We start from the raw sequence: 17,381 nt of genomic DNA, 5'->3' as shown, positions 1-17,381 counted from the left end.
ATATTACAGGCTGTATCAAAATGATTGACATATTAAATAAAGTTGTGATATTTGCAACATAGCATCCTCTTGAAATGACAGAAATTTATATATTGATTAGGTGATTTTGTGTCTTTTTGTACTTGTACAGGAAACTGTTGGGTAACAATCATTTTGATACAGCCTTATAAGGTCTACAGGGATGTGCCACTCCAGAGGGTTGATTTCTTGTAAGAAACACCTAAACTCAAATCAAAAGTCCCTAAATATGCGCCCCAATTGAAAAATTGTCCAAAACTGTCAAATCAGCAGACTTGTAGTTGTAGTACTTGTACTCGAAAGTGCCAATTTCCATGCCCATGGCTCTGTTTCCGTACCCGTACTCATACCCTATTTTGGTTTGACTTTCAGACCTGTACCCGTACCGTACCCATACTCATGGACTGGGAGTAGCTTTTGTACCCATATGTTATTTAAAAAAACCACTAAATACAAACAAAATAATCAAAGTTTCAAAGCATAAGCAAATTTTGGGAGTCATTGTATTTATTGCATACACAACATTTTGACTTTTTGATACACAATTGACATCTTCAAAATACATTTAATATCCCTGGCATGGACCTAGACTACTTTCTATTGGTGATTTGGTTCTGTGGAAGGTAGATGCCCAATTTTCCTAATTTCAGTGGTCTTGGTGTTCGGAAAATTAATATAAGGTAAGCGAAAACCTGTTCTATGGACGGACTTGCAAAAAAACAAGTTTCTGCAATAGACTAAATGACCCTAAAATATCACCGAAAGCATAATTGAAAAATAATACCCAGCTGTACTCCATCAAATTTTGGTTAAAACATGCTTTTTCATGATTTTTATAATTTTTACCTAAAATGCTTTTACACTATTTTGGGGAGTGAAAATTTATTTATTTGACAAGAAATGTATATCAATGTATTGAGCTGGATCTTTGAATTAAAAAAGTTCACACCAACTTATTTCTGTGACCCATAGTTTTTGATGAACCGTAAAACCCGTCTACAAGCATATATAGTGTTTTTTATGAAAGCTAAATTAATTGAAGCAAGCGTAAATATACCAATACAATAGATTGGTCTTAAAATAATACTTGTTTGTATATGCTTGGATCCGTAATTTATTTGCTCAAACTCCATAATGGCGCCTGGATTAATGTAGCTTTCCATCAGAAGCATTCTATATGCTTGTAGACGGGGTTTTACGATATGCCTTCCAGAAAACCATATAGACTATTATAAGCCATGCGTCTCACTGCCCTTGGTTTTCCACTTTAGTTGTCACTCTTGGGCAGAACATGAAAACATATTAACAAATAACTCCTAAATGATGTCTGAATTAAAGTCAAAAAGTTCCCACGTTTTACTTTTTGAATATTAATTCAGACATATATTTACTCTTGATTTGTTATGTTTTCATGTTCTGCCCAAGAGTGGACTACGGAAGTGAAAGATAAATGCCCATGTCTCATAGTCTAATAGGCTATTTCAGCATGAAATACATATTACACTAAGCCAAAAAAGAAACTTATAATTTTTTACAAGGTCATATCTTAAAATCCTGTCTATCAAAATTAACCAAAATTACACACAGGATTGCCTCAATACTCTACTCTAAACACATGTCACTAACTATGCAGTTGTCCAACTGACACAACAGCAAAATGCACTGACATGCAACACCTTCCTGGACCACATTCACAGCGCAACAGATTTCTTTGGCTACGTTCCAATTATTCGCCTGTGAATGTGATCCCGGAAGCGGTTCTGTGTCAGTGCATTTTACTGTTGTGTCAGTTGGACAACTGCTTGGTTACTGACATGTGTTTAGAGTAGAGTATTGAAGTAATCCTGTGTGTAATTTTTGTTCATGTACAGGCGAATAATTGGAACCCAGCCAAAGAAATCTGTTGCGCTGTGAATGTGGTCCAGGAAGGTGTTGCATGTCAGTGCATTTTGCTGTTGTGTCAGTTGGACAACTGTTTGGTTACTGACCAGTGTTTAGAGTAAAGTATTGAAGTAATCCTGTGTGCAATTTTTGTTCATTTTTATGGAGAGGATTTTAAGATATGACCTTGTGAAAAATTATAAGTTTCTTTTTTGGCTTAGTGTATTTGGATTTTTCCACTTTTATACATGTAAATACATAGACCAAATAATACATTTTACCCAAAAGGTCTCTATAAATTTTTTATTTTATTTTATTTTTTTTCGCTTTTGGAGTGGCCCTGGACCAAGAGCTAAATGCTTAACAGAGATGTCACATTTCCGGAATTTTCAGTTTCCAGATATGAGAAAATCTCTAATTTTAAAATGAAAATTCCTTAGAACCCTGACTGGATGATTTATAGACACACTGTACTGTGCAAAAATGGTGATGCAATTTTTCATGTGTATGTGAATGATATGATACTGGAAGTATGTATTCACAGATAATAAATGTTTTTATACTATAAAGTGAAGTATTTTTGCATTTTGCCCCATGAAATTGCATCTCCAGTGGTGCTCAAGTGTGTAAAACCCTCTGGCTTCGCCCCTCGAGCCCCCCACCGGGCGTTACCCCTGGACCTCACCAGGGCCCTTGTTGGCCCCTGGACCCCGGCCGCAACAGGCGAGAGCTCCGCCATGCAATTTCATTGCCTTGGGTTTTTTCTTAAAGCACCAATCACACCCCTGCCTTTGTTTCCTATTGTTTATTGTTAAGTTCAATGGAGCATATCTCAATAGTGGCACTGGCGACATCCGGGCTCAGTTGTGGTGGATGGTCACATATTTACTTTCAAAGTTATGTCTGTTTTAATAATTGGCATTTTTGGTTTTAAAAAAAGGAAAATAATCACAAAAACTGCATTTTTCAAACCAAATATCTCAGCTCATGTCGCTTTTCAGAAATGCCTGCCAGAGTAATCAGAAAGATGGGACTGTTATTTTTTGGATAATTTCAACCTGGCTGACACTTTTGCCTAAAAATGATAGAGCAGATGGACCGCTGTGATCTTTCTACTATGATCATGCAGTGTAAATGTAGTCAACTTAATATAACAGATATACCACTGATTACACAGTGTATAGTGCTATCTACTGAAGATAGCAGACACACTGCTGATCATGCAGTGTAATGTGCTATCAACTGAAGATAGCAGACATACCACTGATTACAGTGTATAGGCCTACACATCGATTACACAAAGTACCAGTCCTCTTACCCTTCTCTCTCTCTATCTCCTTTCTCTTTCTTTCTCTCTTTTACCTTTTTTAGGGATCTACTTTTTTTTTTTATACGCCGTAGAAGTGACGTAGTTAATCGGATTAACTACCATAGCAATAGATGAATACAATTTTGGCTATATCGCCCCGCACTACAGCGTTCATGCGGTAACCGATGCATTGAACCATAAATGTCAAAGAAATCCTGATCACTTGCACCTGTAAGATTAGTCTCTTTGAAAAGAGTGGTATTCTATTATATGATTGAAGACAGGTGATGAGTGCAACGTGCTGCAGTGCAGCGGTATATTCAAAACTTGTATTCATCTATTGCTATGGTAGTTAATCCGATTATGACGTCACTTCTACGGCGTATAGTGTTACATACCTCATATATAGATTCCTGTCATCTGATTGGTTAAGGGGTACTACACCCCTGTGGTAAATTGTGACTATTTTTGCATTTTCTCAAAAATAATAACACACTGGTAACAAAAGTTATGTATATTATTGGGGCAAGGGATCCAATTACTACACTGAAATTTCAGTAACTCAAGACAAGCGGTTCAGCATATATGATAGGAAATGAGGTACATCCTAGCAGTACCTTTATTTCTTATCATAAATAATGAACCGCTTGTCTTGGGTCACTGAAATTCCAGTGTAGTAATTGGATTCCTTGCCCCTATAATACACATAACCTTTGTTACCAGTGTGTTATTAGTTTTGAGAAAATGCAAAATAGACACAAATTTATCGAGGGGTGTAGTACCCTTTAAAAGTGCAGTCATTGAATTAGCTATGCCCTCCTTTTTAAGAATTACGTAAAAACTGAACTATTCCCGGGCATAGTCATTTTCACATCATCGGTGCGTCCTGATCAAACTCTACGCCGCGATGGCGTGTTCGCATTACACACGCTAGCGCGCCAACCCGCTGCCTGCCAGTTGCGGTGACGCGATCAGTTCATAACAAAAAACTTTCTTTGTAAATTTTACCATGGCCTATGAACAATAAAATAGGCCTTTTAACCAATCAGATGACAAAAAGTATATAAAACAAATATTGACTGCTTTATTCGGGTCATAGTTAACATTATAGGCCCACGGTGATCTCAAAACCATGCTATGACCCTCCGCTGTGCCTTGGGTCATAGCATGGTTTTGAGATCACCTTGGGCCTATAATCATAACCATGCTGCTCATAGCAGTCAATATTTGTATACTATCTACTGAAGATAGAAGACACATTGCTGATTATGCAGTGTAATCAACTGAAGATATCAGATATACCACTGATTACACCCCGGGATTAGTGCTATCTACTGAAGATAGCAGACACACTGCTAATCATGCAGTGTAAAGTGCTATCAACTGAAGGGTTTAGTTTGAAGGTGATTATGTTCTTATTATGCTTTTTTGAAATTAATGGATGATAAATAGAATTAGCCCAATTTGCAATTAGCGAGCCATTCCCAAACCAGCGAGCATCTTAGTTCATCATACAGGTATAAGAGTCCAGCACAGAGCCTGCACAATTCTGTTGCAATTAGTGGTGGGTTAAGCCCATTATTTATCTTAATTGCTACTTCTTCCACAGCAGTTTTTAACATGACACATACAGTGTCATTCACGTGAGGCCACAAATTAGTCCCCCAGATCATTAAAGATAGTCTGATAAAATGTCACTTAATATTGCCAAAGATAATTCAATTCATCTCTTGACTTTTGCTGAAGGCTGGTACTTTACATAAATACTAATTTATAGCATTGTTTGACAAATTGTGTAGGTTGAATAAACGGTACCAACAAGAAAATGTACGCTCCATTCAAAAAGCATGCTTTTTTCTGTAACCATGGCAGCTCTATAAGAGGTAGATTGATGTCCTGAGGTCCCCTTTTCAAATCATCATGCCCCTGTGAAAGAAGACAATAATAACAAGAACATAATTATTTAAAAGCTTTAATTATAAAACCATTTGATGTATAATCAATGTTATTGCATGCAATGCATGGACGAAATCTACCAACATGAATTTCAACCAATGAATTTTTTGGATCTTGGATTCTATACCTCCCTGTAAACTTAAAGTGGAGGTGTGATTGAAAGGTCTATTTTTGTTCACGGAGTGAACATTTCCCCCACTTGGACCCATATCTCATGCACAGTTTATCCCTTACATACACTGTGTCTTGAATAGCTATTGTAGCCCATCAACCCTGTGGTTAAGAGGCTAGGAAATCATTTCTAATGTCTCATACCCGGGTTTATATCCCTTTATCTAATCCTGCCCCACATGACAAGGATCAGTGCATAGTCCTAGTTAGATATGAAAATGGAAAGTTAGAACAAATTACTATACACCTGATCCATGAACTGTGTCTTTTTGAAAGACTCTTCTTGTTTGTTTGAATCAGGGTCCTGCGTCACAACATTTAGCTAGAACAAATAATTTTGAAAGCTGAAGTTGTCTGATGAGTAACAGGGGCAATGTAGCGCAGTGGTACAGGCTCTACCTCACAATTGGAGGGTTGCAAGTTCAAGCCCTGGCGGTACCATCGTGTTGTGCACTTGGGCAAGGCGCTGTAAGCTTAAGGGGGTACTACACCCCTTTGGTAAATTTGAGACTTTTTTGCATTTTCTCAAAACATAATAACACACTGGTAACAAAGGTTATGTATATTATTGGGGCAAGGAATCAAATTACTTCACTGAAATTTCCGTGACTCAAGACAAGCGGTTCAGTATAATATGATTGGATATGAGGTACATCCTAGCTGTACCTCTTTTCTTATCATAAATAACAAACTGCTTGTCTTGGGTCACTGAAATTCCATTTTAGTATTTCGATTCCTTGCCCCTATAATGCGGATACATTTTGTTACCATTGTGTTATTAGTTTTTGAGAAAAATGCAAAAATAGACACAAATTTATTGAGGGTGTAGTATCCCTAAAGATTTAAGGAGTGCTTTAAATCATACTCATTATGATCATTTAAGGAGTGCAGAAGAGTGTGATAGCACTCACAGAACTCTCACACTCCTCAAAACTCTAAGCCTGTTTTACTGCATGAAAGAACTGAATATTGCATAATGCTTGGCATTATGAACATTTCCTCCAAAAAATAATACTTGACTTGGTACTTGACTTGACCCCGCCAAAAAAACTCCTGGCGCCACCACTGGCTGTGGCTCAAATAATCATGGCTCAAAATGAACATCATAGTCGACAAACAATAATTTCATCCCGGTACACCACTGTTCGACAGTGTCTCACGCCAAGCAATTCCAAAATGTTGAAAGCCCTGCCACCTACCTTTGATCTGAATTTGTTTACTGTATAGGCCTAACAGTAAGTTTTACTGTTGTCATGACTCTACTTACCAAGTTACAGTTAAGTATGTCAATTGTGTCCTTACACACCCTTCATAGAAATTAATCAATCCATTTACAGATTTTAAACATCTCCACACATCGATAAGCTGGGCCAACTGCAAACCAAACACAAAGACATAATAGCATAATCAGTAATATCAACTTGACTAATATTGAATGTTACTGCAAAAATACCCACACATGTAATATAGTTTGGCAGCGATGTATGTGTGTATTTTGTCGGTCACATTTTCGAATCACACATATAAAGTTAATGTATACGCACGCAAATTAGAAATTCAAATTTTAACGATTAATTTAGAGAATCATTGTTTTTAGATTCAGGATGTATACCAAAATTGCTTTTTAAAAAAGATTATTTTTGGAATCTAATTAGGAGTTTTGCACACTAGTAAACCCTAATTTAATGATTTTGGCTGCCATTTTGGTATGTAAATTTTGACCCAAAAATCAAAAATGCAACGGCCACTGTCTAGTGCAGGGCAATGCATTCGAAAATAGTGTATCCATTGCTATGGTAATTAATCCTGTTACATTGCTACTTCTATAGCAAATACCCTTTATACTTTGTTTTTTGCATGTGTTTACCATCGGGACACTTTCAGGGGGTTGGCAGTTTTGCAGCATACATGTTTCTACTACGGCTAAATGGGCCACTCTCTGTGACAAAAAGTTGAAAATAGCCCGGTACCACTTTAATTTATTGGCATGATACATGTACATAGGTCAGCATAATTATTTATGAACATAATTATTTATGATTAGTGTGTCTAACAATCACGCCAGGGTTGCGTGCCTTCGCGATCATAATAGAGCTTTTGCGTGCCTTCGCGATTATGGGATAGACCTTAAAATAGGCGGTACTGCATAGCAGTTTTGCCCGCCTCATTTCATAGAATTCGGGTGAAGCTTTGACTGCTCGCACTTTTCGCACACAATGGCGGCGGGTCCAGGGCCAAAATTCCCGTTTGTGGTGGGACGAAATTTTGATAGACCTTTTACATTGTAGCTCTGTGCCTGTTATTTTATGGATTCTTCATGTTCTTATTAAAAACAAGTCTGTTACAGACTATATATATTCAAACACAAGAAAAATAGTCCAAAGAATCAACATGTTGCCATGGTAACACAAATTTATTGATGTGGCGGGACGGAATGATAAACTTCATGTATTTGTGAACACAGTACGTTTGTTGAATTTGTATCAAAAGTACTACTGGGATAAAACATTTGTTTCTAACATGGGTATTAACTTCAACTATCCTTTTGTTATGGAAGGAATTATAAAATTCACCCGGCCCATTCCATGTCAACTCCAGGGATGTGCACCGCAGCACCTCTTCAATTTTTTTCTTTTTCTGTGTGGTGGTAGATATTGATGACAAAGTAAAATCCTGAAAATTTGAGCTTCATACTCCATTTCGTTTTCCCGTGGCATCAATTTGAAATTTAGGGGGTCAGCGTAAAAAATGTGTCGCAACGCGAAAGACGATGTTTGGAGGTCCATAAATGTATAAAGGGAACCCTTTAAAACTGTGAAAAGTATGTATCCTGGGGTACTTTTTGGTGTAGAATTCAAATCTGCTATCAGAAAACTTGTAACTTGAAAACATGAAATCATTATACATGCAAAATCAAAAATGTGTACAACTCTATGGAGTAGGCAAACCTAACTGATGTGTTGAAGCCATCAAGACCCCAAGCCAATATCTCTCAGAAATGTTGTCCAAGAACATATCTTCAACATACCTGAAGTTGATGGTGGGGCAAATTGTCTGACATTGGTTTTCAGGGGGGTCAAAATGTAAAAAAGTGGTTTTCCATGGGTAATATCTCAGCTAAATGTATTCTAATATGCTCAATATTGGATAAGAGTAATGTCCTACCAAAGGGCTCTGACTGGCAAAAAAATTGACGCTAAAATTATTTTTACTTTTGGAGTTCTGACCCCCCAAAGTTGGTCCTGGTTGGACGAAGTTGCATTTTGAGGGCCCTATATCTTTTAAAGTAAAGAAGTTACAAGTTTTCTGATAGCAGATTTGAATTCTACACCAAAAAGTACCCCAGGATACATACTTTTCAAAGTTTTAAAGGGTTCCCTTTATACGCTTATGGACCTCCAACGTCGTCTTTGGCTATGTACACATTTTTACGCCGAACCCCTAAATTTCAAATTGATGCCACGGAAAACGTAAATGGAGTATGAAGCTCAAATTTTCAGGATTTTACTTTCTCATCAATATCTACCACCACACAGAAAAAGAAAAAAATTGAAGAGGTGCTGCGGTGCACATCCCTGGAGTTGACATGGAATGGGCCACCCCCCTCTTTATAGTACGCTCATTAAAGCCATATTATAACATTTTCAAACAAAATAGATTAGCATTTCTTTGTCATAAAATGTTAGCTTTTACTGTCAGATATATCCTTTTATTTTTGAGCCGAACAACTACGGCAAAGCAAAGAAAATTGGAATTTACTACCAGCACACATGTCGCTAACACGCACGTACCACTCCTTGTCGGTCATGTTGTGGTACGACCCTTTGTGTGTATCACCGTCGTAATGCGTACTGTGTGTTATTCGACTAACAATTCCATCGTAATAATAAAGCGCCGGTTTCGGCGTTTTATTCAAAATCTCGGATTTTGACAAAACTACAGCACCTAGAGTCTTGATTTTTGCAGGGTATATTGGTTTAATAAAGTACAATTTAATCGTGTAAAAAAGGAATTTTAAAATTTCAGTGAGGGCGTCTTCCTCAGCAAATGTTATAATATGGCTTTAATTTGTAAAAATCAGGACGGAATGTGGCGGGACGGAATTTTGTCCACCATGTCAAAATCAACAAAAAACAAACAATTGATTCACTTTAAAACTTTCACTTCCAATGAAAAATTATTGCAAAATATTGACTGAGAAAGAAATTTTTTATGCCTTCCTGAATGTAGCGGACTGGCGGACCATGTTTTACACCATAGACCCTGAAAATAGAATTATTGCTGACATCCTACTACAAAAGGCCTGAAAAAAAAAAAAGTTAAAATGACTCTGAGTCTAGCAATGTTGATGAATTCAAATTTTGTGTACTCAGGAATATTTAGTTGATATTTTGAAAGTATTGACTGAATTTTTTTCGTCCCTTCCGAACGTAAAAAATCACCTCAAAATGTGGCGGGACGGAATTTTACACCTATTTTAATTTAGTTCTTTATTTTTGCAAAGTCCACTGAGATTTTTTTAGTGCTAAAATTGTCTATATGGTCGCATGTCATAAGTTGGGTATGCAAAAAGGGTGGAGGGATTACACTTTTCTGAAAATTGCGATACAAATTTGATTGGCTTTCCGTAACCCCATATCCTACAGCAGTGGTTGATACCTCATTTTAAGCCTAATTTTATACTCTTTCAGTCTACTGAAGCATATAATTATATATTATTCAGTAAAAAAATCACATCAGTTGAAATGAAAAATGCCAGGGGTGGAGGAGCAGGCGGATGTGGAGCAGGTGGATGCGGGAGTGTGCAATAGGGCCTATGTGAAAATTCACATGTCAGCATGTCAAAACTACTGGTTACTTTTTTCAAATCTAGTGAGGGTATGATGTATTGAAAGCTTTGAATGTTGAATTTGTACACATAAAACAATTACTAATTATTTAAGGTGGTACTACACCCTGTGATAAATTTTGTGACTAATTTTGCATTTTTCTCAAATAAGTAACTACACACTGGTAACAAAAATTATATATATATTATAGGGGCACGGAATCCAATTATTTCACTGAAATTTCAGTGATTCAAGACAAGGGGTTCATTATTATGTTAAGAAATGAGGTACATTCTAGCGGTACCTCTTTCCTTATCATAAATAACGTACCGCTTGTCTTGAGTCACTGACATTCCAGTGTAGTAACTGGATTCCTTACCCCTATAATATACATAAACTTTTGTTACCAGTGTGATATTATTTTTTGAGAAAAATGCAAAAATATTCACAAATTTATCAAGGGGTGTAGTACCACCTTAAAGGGTTATATGTTCCTTTTTTTTAATTTTTAATGAAACCCTAGTTGAATTTCAGTATTTTTAGCAATATGCTAATGTACATTTCTCTTCATGATATTCATTTCCTCAACAATAGAATAACCATCTCGCTAATTACTCGTAAAAAGGTCATTGACCTCCACAATGTAATTAACATACGTACAATTATTTTAAATAGTTCATTTCAAGCATTAATGTATTGAGAACATATCCTCCAAATCTGATGACATTCTTGCATAAAATAAAAATGTTAAAGTAATTTTTGTAATTGAGGTCCGATTTGAGAAAAATGCATTTGAAAATTGAGATTTACATAGACGCCTGTGTATTAATTAATTAGTAATTAAGCATTATCTCAAAAATTAAGCATGTGCTAAGGTTAAAAGTGGTGTTAATTGTTAGAGGTTGTCAATATATACAACATATCAAAAAATTCATTTTTTGTCATTTTTGACCATGTAATGGAAATTGTACCCAACTTATGACATGCGACCAGATAGAAGACCTTTATAATACCATGAACAAAAAAACCCTATCTTTTTTAAATAATGTAGTAACATCAAATTTAACAATTCCGTCCCGTCACACCGAGAGGGTGCTACGTGTGTATTTTATTGCTTGCATTTCGAAATTGACGGGCAAATTTTACTTTTTTTTTGCCGTTTCATTATCTTTGGCTAGTAGTCTAACCAGCTCTCGGAGAAATTCACTCCTGTGACAATTTCTAAATTTTAGGTTGAGTGATGACCATTTTTGGCTCTGGCCCGGCGGACTTACATTGCATACACGCTTGGCACGCTGGCGGCTACATGATGGACGTAACGCGTACATTGTTGTATGTTCCAGCTTGGCCAAGTATTATCTAATTGATGTATGCATTTATTATAAACCTATATAAAGACCAATGGGGCATTATGATTGTTGAAGAAAATATATGCTTGGTGTTCACGACATTTATTTAAAAGTGGCCAAAACAATGTTGACAATATCCGTTCAATGAATGATTCATGCATTCAATTTCAAACTTGACGTTGAATGCCGGGCAGGTCCCCCACTGTCAAAATCGGACCAGCCAAATTTACACGCTACAGTAGTACAGAGCCTGAAAAATAAGATCCCGCAAATCACAAATTGACACACGTATGGGAGCTGCCATGGGGTGGTCGGGGTCGCTGGTGTAAACGAACGCGTCACCAGCAAGCGCCCCACGCGATCAATAACGTGTATAGGGCGATAATCGCAAGATTCAAGTGCGCTGCACGCGACCGGTAGTTCCTGATATATGCGATGACAGGGTCAATGGCCGCTTCTGCCCCATCAGACTTTCCTGCCGCTGTGGCAAGTGGCAGGGCGTTTCAACCAATGACAAGACTTGATTGTGTCCTTTTGTCTGCAATGCGTGTGCCACACCGCTCAGCGGCAAGCGGTCCAGCACCCTCAGTTGTCAACCGTCTGGATTGACGACTGAGAAAACTATGTGGAAAAAAAGTGACGGATTTTGCAACAGGATTCCTGTGCCGTGGTATAGAGCATGCGCAGTTATGTCCAAATTGACATTTTGACCGAGTTTGTTGTTTTTATAACTTCAGAGCGCAATCTTGTCACAGCGGCGCGGTACAGCGGCGCGGTACACAGGCGCCGCTAGCATGCTAGTCAGTCGCGCTACAGCGCACAACCAAGTCTCATTGAATAGTTTTCAATAGTACAGGGAACCCATACCATAGTGGCTCTGCACAAAAAAAATGATAGGGCAGCGCCAATACCGATCATACCGTAGGTATGCCAAATTTGCCATCAAACAGCATCATTTTATATATCAAATTAAAGCCCTTGAGTGAAGAAAGCCAATGAAAACCTTTTTTGTCATAGCACTTTCCGTAGCAAAGTTACATCTAGTCAAAGATTGACTTTCATCAAATAGATTCAGCTAGCAAAATTCCCAAAAAAAAACATTTCGGGGTGTTTCTAGATCTTAGTCTCATGACGATAGCAGCTTTTTTAATGGAACTGCTATCAAAATCCTCTGAAATTCCATGTGTGAGTCTCTCATCACCAAAAAAAATCATATATGGGTCTAAGTGAAGTAGACAACATATTTATGTAGGTTTCCTTGAGCAAGCGGTTCTTTTAAATTATTTCAATGTAAATGTGCATTGCCGGTTTAGGCCATTTTGGCCGACTCTAGCAAATGTGTTAACTGACGTTTCCCTCTCATACCTATAGTAGGAATTCCAATTGAATGAACGCAGCTTTCAATAGCTGTACTTGATCCAACCGCGACCGTGATATCGCGTATCAAACTACAACGCCTAACGCACGACCTTGGATACAATGCTAACCAATCAAGAGTGCATTTGGCATGGTTAGATGCACTTCTGTGTTAATCACGCACAGTCGCACACGCTGGCGTACATCGCACAGTGTACGCAAAAAAAACCTCACGCTATTGAAAGCTGCGCTCATTCAATTGGAATTCCTACTATACATACCGATCAAATGATGTGTCTGTTTTGCCCAGTTTTTTTAAGTTTGCGTTGCGAACTAGATTGGAATTATGCTGGTTTCATACTACCCTGACGCTTGCCGCTTAGCGGCGTGGCGCACACGCATTGCAGACAAACGGACACAATAAAGGCTTGTGATTGGTTGAAACGTCCTGACGCTTGCCGCAGCGGCAATCGGCAGGAAAGTATGCTGGAGGCTTTAATTTAATAGTCTAAGCAAGCGGCAGGGTAGTACATGTAGTATGAAACCAGCAATCAGGGTCCTGGCCCGGGTTGAAGGGTGACTGACACTGTTGACATTGGTCATTGCCGATTGCATGCAGCTGCATAGTGCATGCAGCGTCTCTGGTTTGTAACCTAGTCGTACTCGTTAGTCTATTTTATTTACTTTAAAATGTATAAAAATTATCTGTATCCACACAAGTGACACAATACTTACAAATCTTCACACAATCACGCAACCACACAGCTAGCCATCGTTGAAATAAAAGCAGAATCCATTGCCGTGCTGGTACAACGCACTGCCGCCGACATGGCTCAGCAACACAGCGAGATGAGCGAGTCAGCGAAATACCGATACATCGATTAGGCCGTCATGGCCATGCAAGGTTGCCAGTCATCAAGAAATCCTCCGTCCCCCCCTGTGTGTGTGGATGGATGTATGTGTGTCCGTCCGGAGCTGTATCTGGGGAACCGTAAGACTTACGGCGACGCTACTTGGTGGGAGGAAGGGTATCCAAGTTTGCTCAGTAATCGATATGTTTTCGGTGAAAAATATGCAAATTAACATAGCTAATTTGCATAATTTATGCAAAAATCAGCGCAAATTGATTGCGGAGTTTGTGGACAGACTATCTCAAGATCCGTCGGGCGCATGGTAACGAAACCTGGTGGCAGCTATGATACACATCTGCTGATCACCTGATTAGTTTTTTGGCGAAAAGTATGCGCATTTAGTTGTTAATTTGCATAATTTATGCGGAACGATTCTACAAATATGGTTGGAAATCTGAAGAAATCCGCCTTGTGGAGCTGTATCTGGGGGATTCGTAAGATCCCTAAGCCCTATGATGATGAAACGTGGTAGGGGGTAGTATGACCAGAGGATCTCAACCCGATTCGATTTTCAGCGCAAAATATGGTAATTAAGTACCTAATTTGCATAATTTATGCATAAAATGCAAAAACCTATTTTCTCTGAGACTAGGGGTCGCACGTTCTTCAAACTTGGTGGGTGGGTGCATCTTCACCCCAGACAGAACAAGTTTGTATTGGTTAGTGCGTCAAGGTCACCCAAGGTTATCCAGGGGTCATGTGAGGTCAAATGACTAAAAACTGTCGTATGGGCACGAAACTTGGTGGGTACGGTCAACATAATGTGGTAGGGGGTAGTATAACCAGAGGATGCACACTAGTACCCCCCCGTGGCCCCCTCCCACACACTCAAAGTTGAGGGGGGGTCAAAAATTGAATGAAATATTGTTTTTATATTGCGCATTACATATATCAATTTCGGTCATGTAGGCCAAGTTATTAGGCCAAAAAAAGACTTTGAAAAATGTCTCTCATGTACAAAAGTATAGGAAACTGAATATTTAAAACCACCTTTTTAGGGTGAAGGAAGCATTTTTTCAAAAAAATGTCTAAACCAGGTTTTATGTCAAAAATAGTCTATCATACAATGTAGTCTTCATGCACACTAGTCCCCCCCATGTAGCCCCCTTCCACACACTCAAAGTTGAGGGGGGGGTCAAAAATTGAATGAAATATTGTTTTTATATTGCGCATTATATATATCAATTTCGGTCATGTAGGCCAAGTTATTAGGCCAAAAAAAGACTTTGGAGAATGTCTCTCATGTACAAAAGTATAGGAAACTGAATATTTAAAACCACCTTTTTAGGGTGAAGGAAGCATTTTTTCAAAAAAATGTTTAAAACAGGTGTTATGTCAAAAATGGTCTATCATACAATGTAGTCTTCATGCACACTAGTCTCCCCCCATGTGGCCCCCTCCCACACACTCGAAGTTGAGGGGGGGGGGTCAAAAATTTAATGAAATATTGTTTTTATATTGCGCATAATATATATATCAATTTCGGTCATGTAGGCCAAGTTATTAGGCCAAAAAAAGACTTAGAAGAATGTCTCTCATGTACAAAAGTATAGGAAACTGAATATTTAAAACCACCTTTTTAGGGTGAAGCAAGCATTTTTTCAAAAAAATGTCTAAAACGAGTTATTATGTCAAAAATGGTCTCTTGGGGTGCTACATCGAGTCAAATGTTCAGAAGATTATTTCGGGGTCATCCGAGGTCACCCAGGGTTCATCTAAGGTCAAATTACTCAAAACTGTCGTATGGGCATGAAACTTGGTGGGTACAATCAACATTTACAGTCAAATGTTCGGAAGATTATTTCGGGGTCATCTGAGGTCACCAGGGGTCATCTGAGGTCAAATTACTAAAACTGTCGTATGGGCATGAAACTTGGTGGGTACAATCAACATTTAGAGTCAAATGTTCGGAAGATTATTTCGGGTCATCCGAGGTCACCCAGGGGTCATCTAAGGTCAAACTACTAAAACTGTCGTATGGGCATGAAACTTGGTGGGTACAGTCAACATTTAGAGTCAAATGTTAGGAAGATTATTTCGGGGTCATCCGAGGTCACCCAGGGGTCATCTGAGGTCAAACTACTAAAAACTGTCGTATGGGCATGAAACTTGGTGGGTACAGTCAACATTTAGAGTCAAAGTTTCGGAAGGTAATTTTGGGGTCATCCAAGGTCACACAGGGGTCATCTGAGGTCACATTACTAAAAAATATCATATGGGCATGAAACTTGGTGGGTACAGTCAACATTTAGAGTCAAAGTTTCGGAAGGTAATTTAGGGGTCATCCAAGGTCACCCAGGGGTCATCTGAGGTCAAATTACTAAAAAGTGTCGTATGGGCATGACACTTAGTGGTTACAGTCAACATTAAGAGTCCAATTTTTGGAAGGGCATTTCGGGGTCACCCAGGGGTCATCTGAGGTCAAATTACTAAAACTGTCGTATGGGCATGAAACTTGGTGGGTACAGTCAACATTTAGAGCCAAATTTTTTGAAGGTCATTTTTGGGTCATCAAAGGTCACCCAGGGGTCATCTGAGGTCAAATTACTTAAAACTGTTATATGGGCATGACACCTGGTGGTTACAGTCAACATTTAAAGTCAAATTTTTGGAAGGTCATTTCAGGGACATCTGAGGTCACCCATGGGTCATCTGTGGTCAAATTTCTAAAAACTGTCACACTAGGGGCATGAAACTTGGTGGTACAGTCATCATTTAGAGCCAAATTTTTGGACAGTCATTGCAAGGTCATCTGAGGTCACTCAGAGGTCATCTGAAGTCAAATGACTAAAAACTGTTGTATGGGCATGAAACTTGATTGGTACAGTCAACATTTAGAGCCCAATTTTTGGAAGGTCATTTTGGGGTCAGTAGGGATCATCTGAGGTCAAATTAGTAAAAATTGTCGGATGGGCATGAGACTTGGTGGGTACAGTCACCATCAGCCAGGTAATTGTGCCCAGCCGAGACCCACCAACATTTAGGGATCAAAGGTCAAATTCCAATATTGGTCCAATCAAGCTCAAATTGAACAGGCAAATCGCCATGGGTTGTTGCAGGTTCATTTACTTCTACCAAAGTAATCGTAAAAGCAGGCGATCGCGAAAGCAGGCGAGACTCGTGTTTCGAGAACCGCCTTGTTCAACCAAATCAACGGTAATAACTCTTATTAGTGAGGGATCAACATTTAACCACAAATTGCCTCAGGCAAAACTCACTTCCTGGGAACTAAATACCACACAAGGTCATTTTTATGGAACTCATTAACCCAGGTGTGTCATATACTGCCTCTAGCTATAATGACAGCCTACTAACCTCAGGAGGGAATTCACTTTTTGATCAATTCTCTTCAGGTAGTGAAACGTAATGAATTTTAAGATTTACATTATATTTAGCTTCTTAGGAATTTTAGATTTTAGAAAGTGGAAGTTACAGGATATCATTGCATAAAAATGGTGAATTGCAAGTATTGACAAAACAACCTATTTTGAAAAATTACTAGCTGTTTAGCACAAATTTATGTAGAAAATGTTATGCATACAGGTATATTTTCTCATCTTCTCAGATTCGTTGTGTCCTGTTCTTACTTCTACTAAAAAGT

The 17,381-nt window shown here is 38.4% G+C and overlaps 1 protein-coding gene and 1 long non-coding RNA gene across 2 annotated transcripts in view; one reads left to right on the top strand and one right to left on the bottom strand.

Moving 5' to 3' along the window:
• Nucleotides 1-17,381, top strand: part of LOC140137100 (poly(A)-specific ribonuclease PNLDC1-like) — a 182,646-nt gene that overhangs the window by 44,886 nt on the left and 120,379 nt on the right. The window lies entirely within an intron of this gene.
• On the bottom strand, nucleotides 4,807-13,731 carry LOC140137093 (uncharacterized). Its single transcript, XR_011856802.1, has 3 exons — nucleotides 13,605-13,731; nucleotides 6,603-6,709; nucleotides 4,807-5,134 (listed from the first exon to the last, which is right to left on the bottom strand). It is a non-coding gene; the product is annotated as an uncharacterized lncRNA (long non-coding RNA).

Source organism: Amphiura filiformis, chromosome 2 (genome assembly GCF_039555335.1).
Source record: "Amphiura filiformis chromosome 2, Afil_fr2py, whole genome shotgun sequence".
Taxonomy (NCBI): Eukaryota; Metazoa; Echinodermata; class Ophiuroidea; order Amphilepidida; family Amphiuridae; genus Amphiura; species Amphiura filiformis.
This window is presented reverse-complemented; position numbering and strand designations above follow the sequence as displayed.